Source organism: Dermacentor albipictus, unplaced genomic scaffold (assembly GCF_038994185.2).
Source record: "Dermacentor albipictus isolate Rhodes 1998 colony unplaced genomic scaffold, USDA_Dalb.pri_finalv2 scaffold_54, whole genome shotgun sequence".
Classification (NCBI taxonomy): Eukaryota; Metazoa; Arthropoda; class Arachnida; order Ixodida; family Ixodidae; genus Dermacentor; species Dermacentor albipictus.
Genome location: NW_027225608.1, coordinates 283,833 through 301,600, shown reverse-complemented (window position 1 = coordinate 301,600; position 17,768 = coordinate 283,833). Strand labels below are relative to the sequence as shown.

Below are 17,768 nucleotides of genomic sequence, written 5' to 3'. Positions count from 1 at the left end.
CAGTTTTGACAGTTCTGCGAATTCTATCCTATCTCTTGAGTTGGACACTATCATTTTTGTCGTTTCTTTATTAGGTCCTTTGTTACTTGGGTGAGCTTGCCTACTGGTTGCCTTGGTGCCTTGCCTCCCACTTGAATTGCTGCCTCTGACGCCTACCTAGTTACTGTTTCATTCATTAGATCTATGTCTTCATCATCTCTCTGTTCTAAGGCTGCATATTTGTTTGCAAGTACCAGCCTGACTTTGTCTGCTTTTACCCTTGCTGCCTCTAGGTTGACCTGTTTCTTCTTGACCAATTTTGCTCTTTCTCTCTTCGAATTTAGGTGAATTCTAGCCCTCACTAACCTATGATCACTGCACTTTACCCTACATATCACTTCTACATCCTTCACTCTGCTGGGACAGGCAGAAAGTACGAAGTCAATTTCATTTCTTGTTTCACCATTAACCTCTTATGACCTGTTGTCGCGATTTCGCATCATACCGGTTTTAAGCCGCACCACCAGAAGAAAACATCTGTAGCCGCTACCCCTGCGCTCAGAGGGAATCCACAGATGTCTGGCAACACGTGGAAAAGGCAGCGCCATCTATCGTCGATTCAGTAAAGAGCTGACGGCTGCCATTTCTCCAGTTGATGCCGACGAAGAACATTTCTCACTATCCATCCATTGACATCCGTCTCCATTCAAGGTATGTAAGTTTTTTGAATATAAAAAAATTTTGCATGATAGGCACTTGGTTGAATAATGCACGCAGATCACGTAAATAATTTGTTTTTGAAGATTAGTTGTTTTTTCAAGCGTGTGTCGCTTTGTCGCGTTTTCGCATCAACAGGCTGTAGCCTCCCGATTTGTGCACAACTTCGTCTTCCTCGGCATGTGGTCAAAAAACTAGTAATTTTTGTTTTTTGCAGTTATTCGGTGCTTTTTGTTCGTGATGGACACCAGAAGGTTCTACGGGATCAGGGTTCCACCCGTTGAAGAAAGCGAAGATAGCTGCCTCAGCGACAGCGATTCGGAATACAGCCCTGACACAGTACATGCTGCCCCATCAGATCAATCTGGGCAGTCTGGGAGCGACACAGGTGCGCAATTTTTTGTTTGTTGGGCGAGTTGCATTCGGCTGCAATGTGAAACGCCGTCAGCGTTCTTTCGTGTTGTATTGCAGTGGCGCGTCTTTTTCTTTTGAAGCCAAAAGCTTCACTACGATAGTCAACACCGCGTTTGTCGGAGCACGAGTGACGTCACGCACTGCGCAGGCTACTGCCCATGTGCGCCGTCGCTTCTCCGCGCCACCGTTTGACCTTTCGCCGCAGCCGTGCGCATTTGAAAGGACGGGTATATAAGGCGCGCTTGCCCATAGAACAGGCGCACGCTGCCGCGCGCTATGCGTCATCGTTTGACGTTCGCCGCAAGCGCGTGTTTATCGCGGATCACCGCAGCTTTTCGCTTCGAGATATCCAGGCCCTTAGCTAAGCCCCAGCCAATTTTTTCAAGCCAAGGTTTTTGTGGCTTCTCAAATGTGGTTTGCGACCTCGCAGTGATTTCTTTTTCTTTTTTTGTTTGCAGATGAAGAAGGTGAAACGGAAGAGCCGTCAACGTCAAGCGCAAGAAGTTTCCTCTGGAAGCAAGTGAACCATCCGCGGACATGCCACCCTCAATGGGAAGACGGTCTTCCAGACCCTCCAGATGAGCCGAAAGCTCCCATTGCGTACTTCCGGTATTTTTTTGACGACAAGCTTCTTGAGGAGATTACAGACCAGTCCAATCTCTATGCAGTGCAGAAGAATGCCAACAAAGCATTGTGCCTAACACGCGCTGAACTGGAGCAGTTTCTTGGGGCCACAATGTATATGTCCATATACAGGCTTCCGCGATCGCGCATGTACTGGAACCGCGAGATGCGAGTAGAAAAAGTGGCAGAAGTTATGTCACGTGACAGGTGGCAAGCGATAAAGAACAGCCTTCATTTCAACGACAACAATCTCCTACAAGCAAATGCTGGCAAAGACAGGCTCTTCAAAATTCGACCACTCATTGACAATCTGCTGCTCAAATTTCAAATCCTTCCAAAGTCACAGATGCTGGTGGTCGACGAGCAAATTGTGCCGTTCAAAGGCCGCTCCTCACTCAAGCAGTACGTCCCTAGCAAGTCTCACAAGTGGGGCTACAAGATTTTTGTACTTTGCGACACCCACGGACTTGTCTCTGACTTCTCTATATACACAGGGGACATCCGCCCTGTTCCTGGATTACCTGACCTTGGAGCAAGCTCTAATGTTGTGCTCGAGCTTTCGCGCTCCATCCCAGAGAACAAGAGCTACTTGCTCTTTTTTGACAACTGGTTCACATCCATAAAACTGCTGGTAAATTTGCATCAGCGTGGTATTCCAGCAATGGGAACTGCACGCGCAAACAGAATTTCTGGATGCCGACTGCCCAGCGATGCAGAAATGAAGAAGAACGGTAGAGGAAGCCACGTGGAGAGGCAGGCTACTATTGAAGGGGTCGAAGTCCGAGTAGTGAAGTGGTACGACAGCCGGGGAGTGAATATTGCTAGCACATTCGGGAGTGCCCAGCCTCTAGGAAGCTGCCAGCGGTATGACCGCAAAAAGAAAGAAAGATGTGAAGTTGAGCAGCCAGCCATTGTGAAGGCTTACAACACTTTTATGGGTGGAGTCGACCTTCTCGATGGGCTCATGGCGTACTACAGAATTTTTCTGAAGTCGAAGAAATTCTACCTGCGATTTTTTTTTTCATTTTGTGGACATGGCTGTTGTGAGCAGCTGGCTGCTCTACCGGAGGGATTGTGATGCTCTAGGAATCCCAAAGAAACATCAACTGGATCTTCTAGCGTTCAAGGCTTCTCTAGCCAGCTGCCTGTGCAATCAAAACAAGGACGTGATGAAGAAGAGGGGCCGGCCGTCTCTTTCCGTGGAAGGAGAGCTTGAGAAGAAGAAAAGAAGAGGACCAGCAGCTCCAACACCTAATGCTGAAGTCCGTCAAGACAATGTTGGCCACTGGCCTGAAGTGTCGCAGCAACGACAACGATGCAAGATGCCTGGCTGCAAAGGCCAACCTGTTTCCTTCTGCACAAAGTGCAAAGTTCATCTGTGTATAAAAAAAAGTTCAAATTGTTTCATTTCTTTTCATAAGAACTGAGATACAAATGTGCTAAACTCAAAGAAATGAGCTCTCAAGTGTGTTTGAAAATAAACATTTTTTGATCCATTACGACCTGTTGTCGCGTTTTCGCGACATAGCTGTAACTTTCTTCCTAAAACCCCGACACGCATAAAAGTTGCTGTGTAACTTCCTCATAACCAGAACATAAAAAGCCACAGCAAAAATAATTTTTTTATGCAGTATGCTAAATTCAGGCTAGAAGAGGTTAAGGCTTTTCCAGGTCCACTTTCTGTTGCTACACTTCCTGAAAAAGGTGTTCATTATTCGAAGCTTATTCCTTTCTGCGAATTCTACCAGCATCTCTGCTCTAGCGTTCTTAAATTCGACGCCATGGTTGCCAAGTGCTTGTTCACCAGCCTGCTTTTCCCCCACTTTTGCATTGAAGTCGCCCATTACTACAGTATACTGAGTTTGCACTTTTCTAATCGTTAATTCAACATCTTTATAAAACTGATCTACTTCCTCATCATCGTGATTGCATGTTTAAGCGCAGGCTCGTACTACCTTTAATCTATACCTTTTATTAAGTTTGATTACGACTACAGCTACCCTCTCATTATTGCTGTAGAATTCGTCAATGTTGCCCGCTTTGTTCTTATGGATTAGGAATCCTACCCCGTATTTCTTCTTATCTAGGCGACCTCTATAGCAGAGGACATGTCCGTTATTCAGCAATGTATAAGCCTCACCAGTTCTAATCTCGCTAAGGCCGATGATATCCCAAATAATGTCTGATAATTCCTCAAAGAGTCCTGCTAAGCTGGTCTCACTTGGGAGAGTTCGGGTGTTAAAAGTTGCAATTAAGGGTCAGTTTCCAGTGGCGGCCTGTCCGGACCCAGAGATTCTTAGCACCCTCTGCTGCGTTACACGTCTGACCGCCGCCTTGGTCAGGTGCTCCGCAGCTGCTGGGGACTGAGGGCTATTGGGTAATTGAGTGAGCCATGTGGGATAAGAAAAGAGCAGATTGGGTGAGGGAACAAACGCGAGTTAAAGACATCTTAGTTGAAATCAAGAAAAAGAAATGGGCATGGGCAGGACATGTAATGAGGAGGGAGGATAACCGATGGTCATTAAGGGTTACGGACTGGATCCCAAGGGAAGGGAAGCGTAGCAGGGGGTGGCAGAAAGTTAGGTGGGCGGATGAGATTAAGAAGTTTGCAGGGACGGCATGGCCACAATTAGTACATGACCGGGGTTGTTGGAGAAGTATGGGAGAGGCCTTTGCCCTGCAGTGGTCGTAACCAGGCTGATGATGATGATGATGATGTGGGAGGGGGTGGCCGAATACTGCACCAGGGTGGCCAATTCCTGATCTGGTGAGGGAGTGTCTTGGGGCGCTATTCTGGACATTCCGCCATTTTCTTCGGTGCGTGACGTAGGCGCGACGCAAACAAAATGGCGCTGGTGGCCCAGTTTTGCTTACGTAACGTGACGCCAACTTGACGTTTTGCCTAAGAAACTGAAATGAAGGCACTGAATATAGCGTTATCGGCAAAGCAAAACAGTTTTCCTCTGCAGTAAAAATAAAGCAGCTATCTCAAAGCGTATGATTATTCCGTCGAAAACGCTTCTCGCTTCCGTCGTCTGCTGCGTACAAGCCATCGTCTGCTTCAATAGCTAGGATGCGTGTCCCTGGAAAATGGAATGAGTCATCGCATGTTGGCGCCAACGCGCTTGTTTTCTTGCTTGAGACAACATACGCGACCTACCAGTGGTGATGCGCGCACGTTCTAGGTCACGTTATCGCTATTTCGTGAAACGCAAGTGACTCAGCCCGACTCGGCTGGCTCAGAAACGGCCGAATATCACCGATAGCGTTGCGCGCGCCAGAGATATCGACTAGAGCGACGCAAGCGCCGGCGCTGCCATCTCTTGTTCATTTTGCTGGTTACTCGCACCACGGGAGGAAACTTCAAGGCGCCGCCTTGCGTACATTTCTTTTTATAAATTAGAAAGAGGCCGTTGTCATAACTTTTGATTGTGCGAAAAGGCATTATTCTTGATTACAATACAAATGCAGCAGTGAAAAGTGGACAACAATGCCGAAAGTTTGCTATGTTCAACCAATATTATTTCGTATAAACGCGTTGTTTTAAAAAACGATGGCCCCAAACACAAATGCCAACACCACCCGAGAGTGATGCAAATACTATGAGCACGCGTTATGAACAAAAGATTTTCGTGGTGCCAAACGACGGGGAAAATGTGGCGATACGCATTCCTCTCGGCTGCCATTGCATATGGCTTCCCATTAGCATAATTCGCGCGGCTCGTCGCAGCAAAAATTATGGCGGAAAATCTCAGTTATGGCGGCCCAGCGCAACGTCACGCATCGTCAAAATGACGTTTACGAAACAGCCCTTCCTGTGACGCTCCTCACGAGATATTCCTTCAGCCAATCAGCAAGCTGGCATGGCGCATATCTTGGATCGCCGCCACATATTCGCGCAATTGTAGATGCATTGCACTGGCTTCTGCATGCTACCGCTCACATTATTTTTGAAGCACTAACATCACAATATATCTGCCAAGGACCCAAAAAATGTATTAGTCCATAAAATTTGCAGCTCCACGTCACGTTTCGTCATCTTGATGAAAACGCAAAATTGCATTTTACAATACTTCCGCTTCCCGGCACAAATTTCAAAACACGTGACCTCTCGACAGCCAATCAGAGAGTAAACATGGCGGATAATGGCGGCCGTGCAGCCGCCATGCGTGTCCAGAATAGAGCCCTTGTTGAAGCTTTGTGGGCCTTCCTAATTTGGTTGTACCTGGATTAGTATAGCCCCGCTCGCTCTCGTTATCTTTTGCTGGTGACAGGCGTCACTCCAAGCCTGCAGATGTTGTGCTTGAACAGTGGAGGGCAGCAACACTGCAAGGCAGGCGGTTGCCAACAGCGTCAGTGCAAGACCGGCGGAGCTTGTCCGTTGTGTCCGTGTACAGTGTGCTAGAATAGGGGTAGTGGGCTCAGATGACGGCTCCGCTTGAGGCTCTTGATGTCGCCTCCGAGAGATGGCGCTACAAACATTTTCACCTGAAACGTTTTGCAATCCTGCGCCGACGCTATGCGGGTTATTTCACCACATAGCGTAAGTTGTTGCTATCTGTATTACCGGAAAGGCGTTAATTCGCATTTTGTGCTATATATATATATATATATATATATATATGACCTCGCGAGTACATAAATTTGGGTGCTGGTTCGCCACCATAGTGGGCAGCTTGCGGTTGTTTGTAGCAGTTACTGTAACGATAATGTTAGCGCGATGATTCGTTTTATCTATATCTAGTACCACTAAACACCGTGTAATCGTCCACTGCGGTCCGCTAATGCCAGCGTCGAGCATGCGCCGCTCTTTTTAGCAGTGGACCGTTGCCCAAGTTGACCGCACTTCGTCAAGTTGCGGACAGTTTTCTTGCGCCATAAATGCGACGTGTGGCTACACATCGCCGGAAAGAAATATACGGTGTATATACTTACAAAAAATTATTTTCTGCAAAATATCAAAGAAGCTTATTTCTAATTGTACACAATAATTCCAGCAAAGATTTCAACGAGCAGGCGACATTAATTGTTCTCTGAGCGCATCTGAATGCACTTTCAATTGCGTACATTTTATTAGGAACAGCATTGAAACAAAAACGGTGCACAATATTGTTGCAGGAGTGAAAAATAAGCAAAATCAGCCCTACCGAAAAATACTCAAAGAACGGCACAGATACCAAAAATATTACGAATCTCACTGTTAGTGCGTGCAGGAAATATTTCTTTTCGCAATAACAATGTGTACAAAATAAAACAAACGATTTTTTTTCTAAGAGCATGTCTAAGAATATAGAGTAAGAAGAAATAATATATATATATATATATATATATATATATATATATATATATATATATATATATATATATGTGTGTGTGTGTGTGTGTGTGTGTGTGTGTGTGTGTGTGTGTGTGTGTGTGTGTGTGTGTGTGTGTATGTGTGTGTGTGTGTACAAAATTCCCATTAAGGTCATAGTGAACCAGACTCCTCAAGAGTTCAAGAACGGTGTTGGTCCTTTCATGCCCTTTTTCATATGGTGCAACACCGCGACAGATGGGCTTCATTCACGTTGACATATAATTTAGTTTTTAGATCTGCCTGCCCCCTCTTCATTCAAAACAAACACAACATTAATTGATTTTTTTTTAATGGAGCAAACGTTTTGAACATGTACTGCACAGCTTTCTCATACAGTTTTACTTATTTTCCTATGCTCAGCTGCTTCCCTTCTGCTTCGTTGCTCTGTGTTGATGCCTTTCACGAAAAAAATGGAGCCGTGTAGTTAAATAGAAGCTGATAACTTTTCTTGTAACTTCAGCTGCGTGCTCATTGCAACGAATGTTGCTCATGCACCTTGCCATCACGAGGTTGTGTATATCCATAGTACTGTAGGCATGCAGTTCTTGCTTACTAAAACATTCTGTAAACAGGTTTTCAAGCATTTCGCAATTCGCACACTGCACATGTTTGGTCAAGCTTCTTGTCTTCACGGTGTAAGTTTCTTTCCCACTGATGCCTCCTTTCTTCGTCTTGTGGGTCGCTGAAAAGAGACGCCTTCAGCGAGTCTTTCACTCGACTATAGCATGTCTGGCACTCTGGTGCAGAACAATGGCGCCGGCGACTAGGCATAGTTGCTTAGCGCACCGCAGAACGAGCACAAAGGATGTCCGAGGATGTTGCTGAGACAAGTCTACGAACGTTGCACTTTACAAAAACAATGAAAATCAAATCCATTCGCATCCTCGTGTGCAGGCTGCAGCAAGTGAATGGCAATGACGAGCGCACGCGCTGGCACGGGTCTTCAGGTGGAACTAGCTCCAGCGCCCCTGGCGGCCTCCGGCTCCGGCGACATGCGCGGCTTCAGCAGGAAGCGTGCGCCGCATAGGGCAGAGAGCACACTACCCAATATTCTAGTACACTGTATGTCCGTGGCAATGTGGGCGTGCGTTGAGGGCACGAAGTCGGCCACTCTCCCTGGAACACACCTTCGTAGTTTTTTGGGCCCGTGTCTTTCTCGAAGAACATGTTGTTCGCGAGAAGAGCTCACTTCGGAGCGTTGTGTACTAGCTTGAAAGATGTTTTGGGTCTGTGAGAGCGAGTGTCAATCAGCAACAGACGCATTCAAGTAATCACGGCGCGGGTCTTCGTCATCTTCAACGTGCCCAGGGGTGCGTCTGCTGCACTAAAACTCTTACGGAAATTTCGTAGGCTTTGTTCTGACGCGCGTAAGCAGCGCGCAGTTCCGGCCGGTTCTGTCAGCTCGTAGCACTGTAAGTTCAAAGCTCGCGCCTAACTTCTCCGGCGTCCTGATTGGAGGCGCTAAGGGAGATGGCACATCAACGCGCCTGCATTTCCGGCTTCGAAAACGTTACGTCAAGGCATAGTCAAAGCCTTTACTATTTTATTTCTTGGCAGCGACTCGTGTAACGCGGTGCTCCCCAGACGACTCCACACACAATCGACTTCTGCAACGCACGGAAGTGACGTCACTTTAATAAATTAAACTAAAAACAATTGAAATATATAAAATCTTACTAAACAATGCGTTTAACTTGCAAAGATATGAAAGAAAATTGTCTTATGCGTTCATTAATGTACACATTTTGATGAAAGACATCAACGCAAAATTATTTCAACTATACTGTCATGCGTTTTGCTATAATAATAGTCAGCGTTCAATATTACAAGGCAGAAAAATATTATGCTATCTATCAGGTGCCTGCAGAGATGGAATGCTATTTTTTTTAGCGTCTCGTGCGTCACCCGAGAGCCCGAGGAATGTGGTGGGGCCACAAGCACACGCACGCTTCTCCCCCGTTTCCTCTCTGGAGCAGCAGACGACAAGCGCTGCAAGCGTAGATGCCCACGTTTACGTCGCCACACGCTGTGTTTACAGCAATCTCCGAACGCCGCAATATGGATTCATATACAGTGTGACAGATGCGTGAAACTGCAGTCTTCGCACTGTCACTCGAACGTTTCCTCAAAGGGTCGGGCCCATACGAGTTCTTTGCTAGCTGTCTAAGTCGGTCACTACGATTCGTTTTCGAGATCGAAGCAACCAATGAACCAGTTTTGACACCCCTTTTCCTGCAGCGCCGTGCGTCTTAATGTCATCATAGCTGCGCAAATATTACTGACTCGGATCGCGGAGAAACCGATGTGGCCGCCACAATTGTGCTCGATTATAAACAGAAGCTTTCTTTTCTTGCGTTCCCGGGATTAGCCGCGTCCTCGTGCTTATCCTCGAGTAAGTTGAGCGGATCCTTGAAAGAGTAATAGTAAACTGGGCCGGTCCCGAAGACCTTGAATATGTATTCAAGATAATGTATAATGAAAGGTTTCGTCACGTACAAGGCAGAAACGCCCAACTCACCATACTACTTGAATTGCATTGAAAGCCTCTCATGATGCCATCTAGTCCATCTAGCACCCCACATCATAATAGTGCAAGTCCCTCTCTATCACTTACGATAAAAGATTCAGTCACTGCAGTGAAGCAGCTCAAACAAGTTACAGTTAAGAATGCTACAAATCTGTCAATAAATTCAGACTCTACACTTCCTTACATCTCAATATTGAGGTGCACTGAGTACAAGGGCACAGATGGAATTAGTTCAACCGTTTGGGCAGTCCAATTGGCTCAATCAACTGCCTCATTTGTGACACCTTCCTCCACCTAACCTAACTGTAATCCCCATGCTCTTCACCACGCACTGGAATCTTGCCTCTGGTGGGACACGTATATATGTGCCTTACTTCCCCGATAAGTCTGCTCCTTGCCTGTGACCTTACCCGAACACAGGCGATATCTCTTCAGAGATTTTGTCCTGGAGCAGCCCTTAGACAATCCATCACTTGGGCTTAGGGATCACCTAAAGCTGACTAAGAAATGTGCCCCAACTGCTCAACTCCTGTAGCAACGCCAGTGGCATATACAGAGGGGGGGGGGGCACGAAGGACACATCCCCCCTTCCCCAAGATGTCTGTATGTGGCTAGCAAAGCCCCGACACCGCCCCACCTCCCTTCTACTCCCTCAACCTCTGCATCCCCAGTCAAGTGCGCCACTTAGTAGCCTCATGCTAACATTCACTCAGACTCTGAACACTGTTGCCACACTGTAGTATATGGCATGTCAAATACTCTGAGCTATTTACATGGCCAACATGCAGACTGCCATTCACAATGCATGTTAAGAGCATTGTTGCCAGATCTTGGACAGATCGATCCTTGGAAATCGTTTAATGACCCATGCTAAGCATTTGCCACCTTAACAGTAACAATGCAAAGAGTGCGACACCTCATTCCTTAAGCTTCCAAGCATGTGCTAGGTGTGCATATATGCAACTGCAATACTTATAACTGAAATAGAAGTATACATGCTCAGAGTTCATCACTGATGCCAGGCACGTACCCAGGGGGGGGGCCCTGGGGGGCCCGGGCCCCCCCCCCCCCCGAAATCAAGTGGCATACCCCCCTCCCCCCCTCTCCCCACCCACGCCAACACTCCTCACACATTCCTAAAGCGCCGCCAGATGAATGTTGAGACTTGGCAGCTGTTCATCGGTCAGCCTTATGCTGCCTTTTTCACTCCTTTTAAATGGCGGTAGTTATCGGCATTTCTTGTAATGTGAAGGACAGTTTACTCATAGATTTCGCACCCGCGCGATTAAGTCGAGATGCGCTCAGTTGTCACCATCTATTCAAACGTCACGCGCATAGCTGTTGCTTTTGTTAGTTCAACCTTCTTTGTTTAGGCTGATCCTGGGACCAGGAGAGGGATGTGGCTGTTACTCAGCTGGTCTCTACTCTCATGGAACGAGTTGCGGCCGGAGAAAACACCAATTGCGTTTAACTTTTCCCTTTGCTTCATTATTTCCTTGAGTTACGGCTCGCCGCGACGCTGGCAGATGCCCGGAACCATATACACGTGATATGGGTTATATAACGTGGGAAATAAAATGATGTGAAAGAGCGTCCATCATGAAACCCTGCAATAACCCTTAAACCCATAAGCAAGATGACTGTCGCCAGTTACCTCGTCTGTTTTTCCTTAATTGTATAGCACTTTTCGTGCAAAATTGGAAACCGGAAACAAAAATCGCAAGGAGTTGAGAAATTAAGCGATCTACTAAGGGAGAGAGCCAACGCAACAACCAAACTGCAAGCAAAAGCGAATAATAAAAATGTTAACCGTTGTTTATGAGAATATTTATGGATCAACATCTTTTTATTTAAAAAGGAAGTAGGGAAAACGCCGCCGGAAGTGGAGAATAATTACTTGCTTTGAATGACTCTTCAACAGTTATCGGTCGAACCGCCTCACGTAGCCACTTCTCTGCTGTGCTTATGTCGGTGTTTTTCTAACCTTTCTCGGTGAGCGCAGTACCTCTAGAATCGCAGAGTCCTGCGCTCTACGCGGTTGTATGGGACTGGCGGCCGCACAGCGTTACGCAATTCGCGGAACTGGCGAAAATAACTGATATTCGAAACTATAACATGTGAAAGACTAAAGAAGCCGTAAAAAATGAACGCAGCCTGAAATCAGTAAAAAAGAAACCTGGCATAGGACAAACCATGATGTATGCACTAAAAGATAAGAGGGATAATATCATAAGCAATCTCGAAGAAACAGTAAAAGCAGCGGAAAAATTGTAAGCTGACCTGTATACAGTACCCAGAGGAGTCACGATACCTCACTTAGAACCAGTAATGAACAGGATACAGAAACTCTCCTATAACTAGCGATGAGGTCAGAAGGGCGCTGCAAGACATGAAACGATGAAGAGCAGGAGGAGATGGTGGAATAACAGTCCATTTAATCAAAGATGGAGGAGACATAATGCTTAGAAAACTGGCGGCTCTTTATACGAAGTGTATATCGACTGCAAGAGTCCCAGAAAACTGGAAGAATGCAGACATTATACTAATCCACAAAAAAGGGGACGCTAAAGAATTGAAAAATAATAGGACCATTAGCTTGCTCCCAGGATTATATAAGATATTTACCAAAATAATCTCCAATAGAATAAGGGCAACACTGGATTTTGTCAACCAAGGGAACAGGCTGGCTTCAGGAAGAGATACCTCACAATGGATCACATCCATGTCATCAATGACGTTATCGCGAAATCTGCAGAGTATTACGGAGATAGATTACGAAAATGCATTGGATTCAGTAGAGATACCAGCAGTCTAGAGGCACTACGTAATCAAGGACTACAGAACGCTTACGTAAAAAGCTTGGAAAATATTGCTACATGCGCGTGGTATTTGTTTGTTTGAATGAGGTGCGTGTTCGCCATCACTCCAGAAAAGAGGAGGAAGAACGAACTGGGCTCGCACTGTGAATCTAACCGGTCAGCGCTGCAACCGTTGTTGTAAATATAATCTGTAAATAGTTTCTCGGCTTACTGGCTCGTCCTTCGCGTAAGAATATATACAGAGGCTCTACAGCTACCTTAATTCTACACAAGAAAAGCAGGGAGATACCTATAGGGAAATGGGTCAGACAGGGAGACGCAATTTCTCCAAAGCTATTCACTGCGTACTTAGAAGAAGTCAAGCTATTAAACTGAGAAGGCTTAGGAGTAAAGATCGACGGCAAATATCTCAGCAACCTTCGGTTTGCCGATGACATTGTTCTATTCAACAACAATGCAGACCAGTTACAACAAATGATTGGAGACCTTAACAGAGAGAGTGTAAGAGTGGGGTTGAATATTAATATGCAGAAGATGACGATAATGATAAATAGCAGGGCAAAGGAACAAGAGATCAGGATCGCCAGTCGGCCACTAGAGACTGTGAAGGAGTACGTTTACCTAGGTCAATTAATCACAGGGAACCCTGATCATGAAAAGAAAATTCAAAGAAGAATAAAAATAGGTTGCATCGCATACGGCAGACATTGCCAGCTCCTGACTGGAAGCTTACCATTATTATTGAAACGTAAGGTGTGCAATCAGTGCATTTTGCCAGTGCTGACATATGGGGCAGAGACTTGAGAATGAGTTAAGGACCGCGCAAAGAGCGATCGAACGAAGATTGCTAGGCATAACGTTAAGAGAGAGAAGAGAGCGGTTTGGATCAGAGAGCGAACGGGCATAGACGATATCCTAATTGACATCAAGAGGACAAAATGTAGCTGGGCAGGCCCGGCTAGATAACCGTTGGACCATTAGGGTTACAGAATGGGTACCAAGAGAAGGAAAACGCAATCGAGGACGTCAAAACACTAAGTGGAGCGATGAAATTAGGAAATTCGTGGGCGCTAGTGGGAATCGGTTGGCGCAGGGCAGGGGTAAATGGAGATCGCAGGGAGAGGCCTTCGTCCTGCAATTAACATAAAACATGATGATGATGATAATGATGATGATGATGATGATGATGATGATGATGATTGTGGTGGTGTTGGAGGTGGTGGGCCCCCCCCGAAAAAAAATCCTGGGTACGTGCCTGACTGATGCCTCAAAATCACAAGCAAGAGTATTGTTTGCCGCACTGGGACCTTCTTTTATTGCATGTGAGGCTGTTAATCTGCAAACAAGCATCCTTACAAGCAAAGCACTAACAGTTATTTTCCCCATATTATAGGCACAAGCATTCATAAAGCTATATTACTACACATTGACTGCCTTAGCACAGTGATAGTAATAAAAACATATAAAAACCACAAAAACGTGGTCCTAAGCTAATTACACAAGTATCTGTGCATGGCCTAATTGCATATGGTGCCTGCTCGCCGTGGCTTAGACTGAAATGAGCTTGCAGCACCGGCAGAGTCCGAGTCCTGAGGGCCCAGGCTTCCCCTGAGAATGCTGGCATTTTAGCACTCATAGTGTGCAGTGAGGTCCCCCTTCTCTTTTGCAAATTTTGACTTGGGCCCCCTGTAGAGGCTGCCTAGGATACATCTCTGGCTCACAGATTAGGAAGAAGCATCCATCACTTATAGAGGCCCTGAAAGTGGAGCTCGCGGTTCATTCACGGACCTAAAGCTTTTCTTGCGTAAAATGTTCAGAAGCAATTTGCAAGATACATGGAATATATAAAAGTCAGTAATGAATTACACACAGTGCAGAATAACTGAAAGATGGACAAGGGGGTGCAGATTTATAGCGATGTCTTGCTTGGCAGCACGATGTAACACAGACAAAAGAAGAGAGGTGAAGAAAGTAATGACTTGGCACTGTATACACAAGAAAAATATTTGTTTAAGGAAAATGCTAATGTATACATAGATATATATATGTCCTGAAGCAACAGTATACACAACGAGAAAAATAAATTGCAAAAGTAGATTCACAAAGCCACGTGATAACAAAACAATGTTAGAGAATGGTAGACATGTACAAAAATAAAAACGTAACAATAATTCATTTCACTCAGGACACACATCTAGATAATTGCATTTCTTGGTCACAAGGGTCACAATTTAAGCCTGGCTAATACATTTGTCTCGTAATTTGTTGATACATAATGTTTCAATTATTTCGCTCATTAATTTGTTACAATGATGGGAAAGCATAAGTGTGTCATTGAGCATGGGGTTACATCCACATGAGTGACGGTAACTGGCCAAATAGTAAGGCAGTCAAGACGAAGTGAATGGATGGTGGTGCTTCTGCACTCTCGTGTTACACCTCATCACAAGATAACGGGATCAGGTATACCAAGTCTAGGGAGCAGCATACACACTTGGATGCATGTTTTGTTTGGCAATCAGATTTTGCTTTTTCTGTTTTTACCTTTTTACACTTCGTGCAGCCTGATCCCAATGGAAAGACAAGCAAGGTGGCTGGAATTTGGAATGTGGAGAATAAAAACGGGTGGCATGTACACATTCTTACCTTTTGATGAGCAGCCAGTCATCAACATGCAACAAGTTTGGAGGGTCCACCTGTTCTCCATGTCTTTATGGAGAACAGGTAGTCTAGCCATAAAACATGTCTATAAAATAGGCCTATCCATAAAGCAGCATAACAACAATTTATTATTACATTATATTTTTTTAATTTATTTATTTGGCAAATACTATCAGCCTTGTATAGGCTGTGACATGAAGTGTGATATAATGTGCACCTGCTTGCCTTTCAGTACAGCCCTTTTCCTTGGCAACAATCTAATTTTCAATAACAAAACTGTCAGGTACTTTTCTCAGTTGTGTAGATATGCTGGATATATATACAGTGTCTTCAAAGTCTTAAATCATAGCATCGCCTCCAGTTGAAGGCTTAAGCTGCAATGCTGCAGTGCACATGGAGTGCCATCAGTACACAGCATAGACATTAGTGATGGCCAAGGCTTTACTAGCTATCGAAATAAAGCTTTACATGTTGCCTTAGATATGATGTGCATCTTATACGTATGCAGCACTTTCCTGTGAAAATTGTTTTAAGAGAGCAAGATACCTTTTGCCAACAATTGAAGCAAAACAAGTAGCCTCAAGGCAGCTTTTGTAGGCTAAAATAGCTTCACTTGTTCAGGGAACATGCTGGTTTACCCACACAGGTACTAATGCAGCCTATACTTTCTAATAAAGCACATCTCATAGCAGCTGACATCCTTGCCTAACTTCTTTCTTTTCTCATCACAAAGCCATCACATATGAACCTCGAATATTTTCATAGTAATAAATGAGAGCACAAAAGTACACATTAGCCTGCCCGTAGTTTCCAGGCCTCAATTTTTCTTCTCTTCGATGCTGTCTAGAATCATCGCCAACTTTCCTAGATGATTTTGTGGGGCAGGATCTGATAGCATGCATAACTAGTATCTCACAGTCTTGCAATAAGCCTTTCCTTCATGTCAATTGGACAGGTGTGTGCATATAAAAGAAAAATAATTTTTAATGCTGTAAATGGGATGATGACGGCGATCCATCCTACGTTGCCCTGAAAATCATAGCCTGGGTAAATTGCACAGTGTCCTCTAGGCATCCTGATATCTCACGTAAGAAATAGCTGCATAATTACTTGTCCTAAACATTATTCTTGTATTAGTGCTAATATAAGTACAGTGCCATACAGCAGGAGGTCAGAAAATGTCATTATCATGGGAGGATCTCTGTATAAATGAGAAGAGAGAGCTGAAACTAATAGAGAGATCAGTTATCGTAGCTGTCTTACATGCTTGCACAGAATGACAAGTTCCATAATTGTGCTAAGCTGGGCATGCAATTTACGCATTTGGATTGAGATAAGACTTGATTCAGTACCATTATTGCCCTCACTTCTCAGATGGTGAAATCTAGTATAGCCCACCGCTGAGCACTCGGTCAACGAAACTGTGCTTGATAGGTGATACATGGTGAAATTTTAAAAAACTTGCAAGTTGGTGTGTCACCTCAGAGTGAGCTCTACCAGCACTTGGTTGAATTCTGTATACTAGTCCAAAGTCAAGGTCGATGACTTCCAGACTGGCCTAGGCTAGTTCGAGCCTGAACCAGAAAGATGAATTCCAAGGCTAAGGAGAGGTAGCTCATTAATTGTTAGCATGACTGATGGGTTGATTCCTACCTCAAAGTCAGTCTTGAAGACTGACCTTACTTCTCCTTATCTTAATTGTTAGTAACATGAATGCAGCAGGACTTTCTTATATATAGTTGGGGACCAACACTCTCTGCATATTCAGTGAGTATGTCAAAAGCATTTTGCAGCTGTTAAATTGCATATCAAGATTCCCATACGTTGATCAAATCGTCATGTCATCAGCATAAATAAAGAACTCAATGCTTGTGATGTCTTGAAGCCTCCATGCAGGACAAATGATGAACAGCAAGGGGGCCAGAACAGAGCCATGTGGCACACTGTGGTTTGAAGCACGGCTAGGATCCAATATGAAAACAATTTACATGCACACTAATTCTTCTCATACTCAAAAATATGAGTACCACTTTCGTTACCTGCTTTGGTAGACAAAAGTCTTGCATGTTTCAAAAATTACCTAAATTATGTTCTGCATTATTGCATGCATTGGTTGTATCAGTCGCCACCACCGTCCACAACTAGTGACTGTGAGGGGAGACAAGCAGGACACCACCTGACAGGAGAGACAGGCCATCCTCTAGCTGTGCCTAAGTACAATCTGAATCCAATCTGTGCTGCTGGGTACATTTAATTTTTATATTCAAGCTCCCATGTTTTTCAAGGTGCATACATGGCCATCATTAACTTCATTAACCAATTTATGTCTGCTTCAGGATTGAAAGCTTCAGTCATATCCTTGCAGCCAATCTTGTAATTTCATAATAGGAGTGTGCAAATATTCAAAATTTCGGATATGAGTCAAATAGTCTTTGCTATTCAATTCGTATTCGATTCGAGAATTCACTATTTGAAGTTGTCGAATAGTACATTTGTTTTGTTCGAACACTGTAAAAGACAACAACACTTCTTGCAGTCTACAAGGAGGAAGACTGATATAAATGAAGAATCGTTGAATGGTTATAGTGCAGGACAACTGTGATTGTTGCGCAGATGATCCAGTTTCTAAACAAAGATATGGAGGAGGTCATTTACATGCTATAGTTGAGTA

At 44.7% G+C, this 17,768-nt stretch overlaps 1 pseudogene; it reads left to right on the top strand.

Moving 5' to 3' along the window:
- The first annotated feature begins 473 nt into the window (after nt 1-473).
- On the top strand, nt 474-3,233 carry LOC135908232 (piggyBac transposable element-derived protein 3-like; annotated as a pseudogene).
- The last annotated feature ends 14,535 nt before the right edge of the window (nt 3,234-17,768 follow it).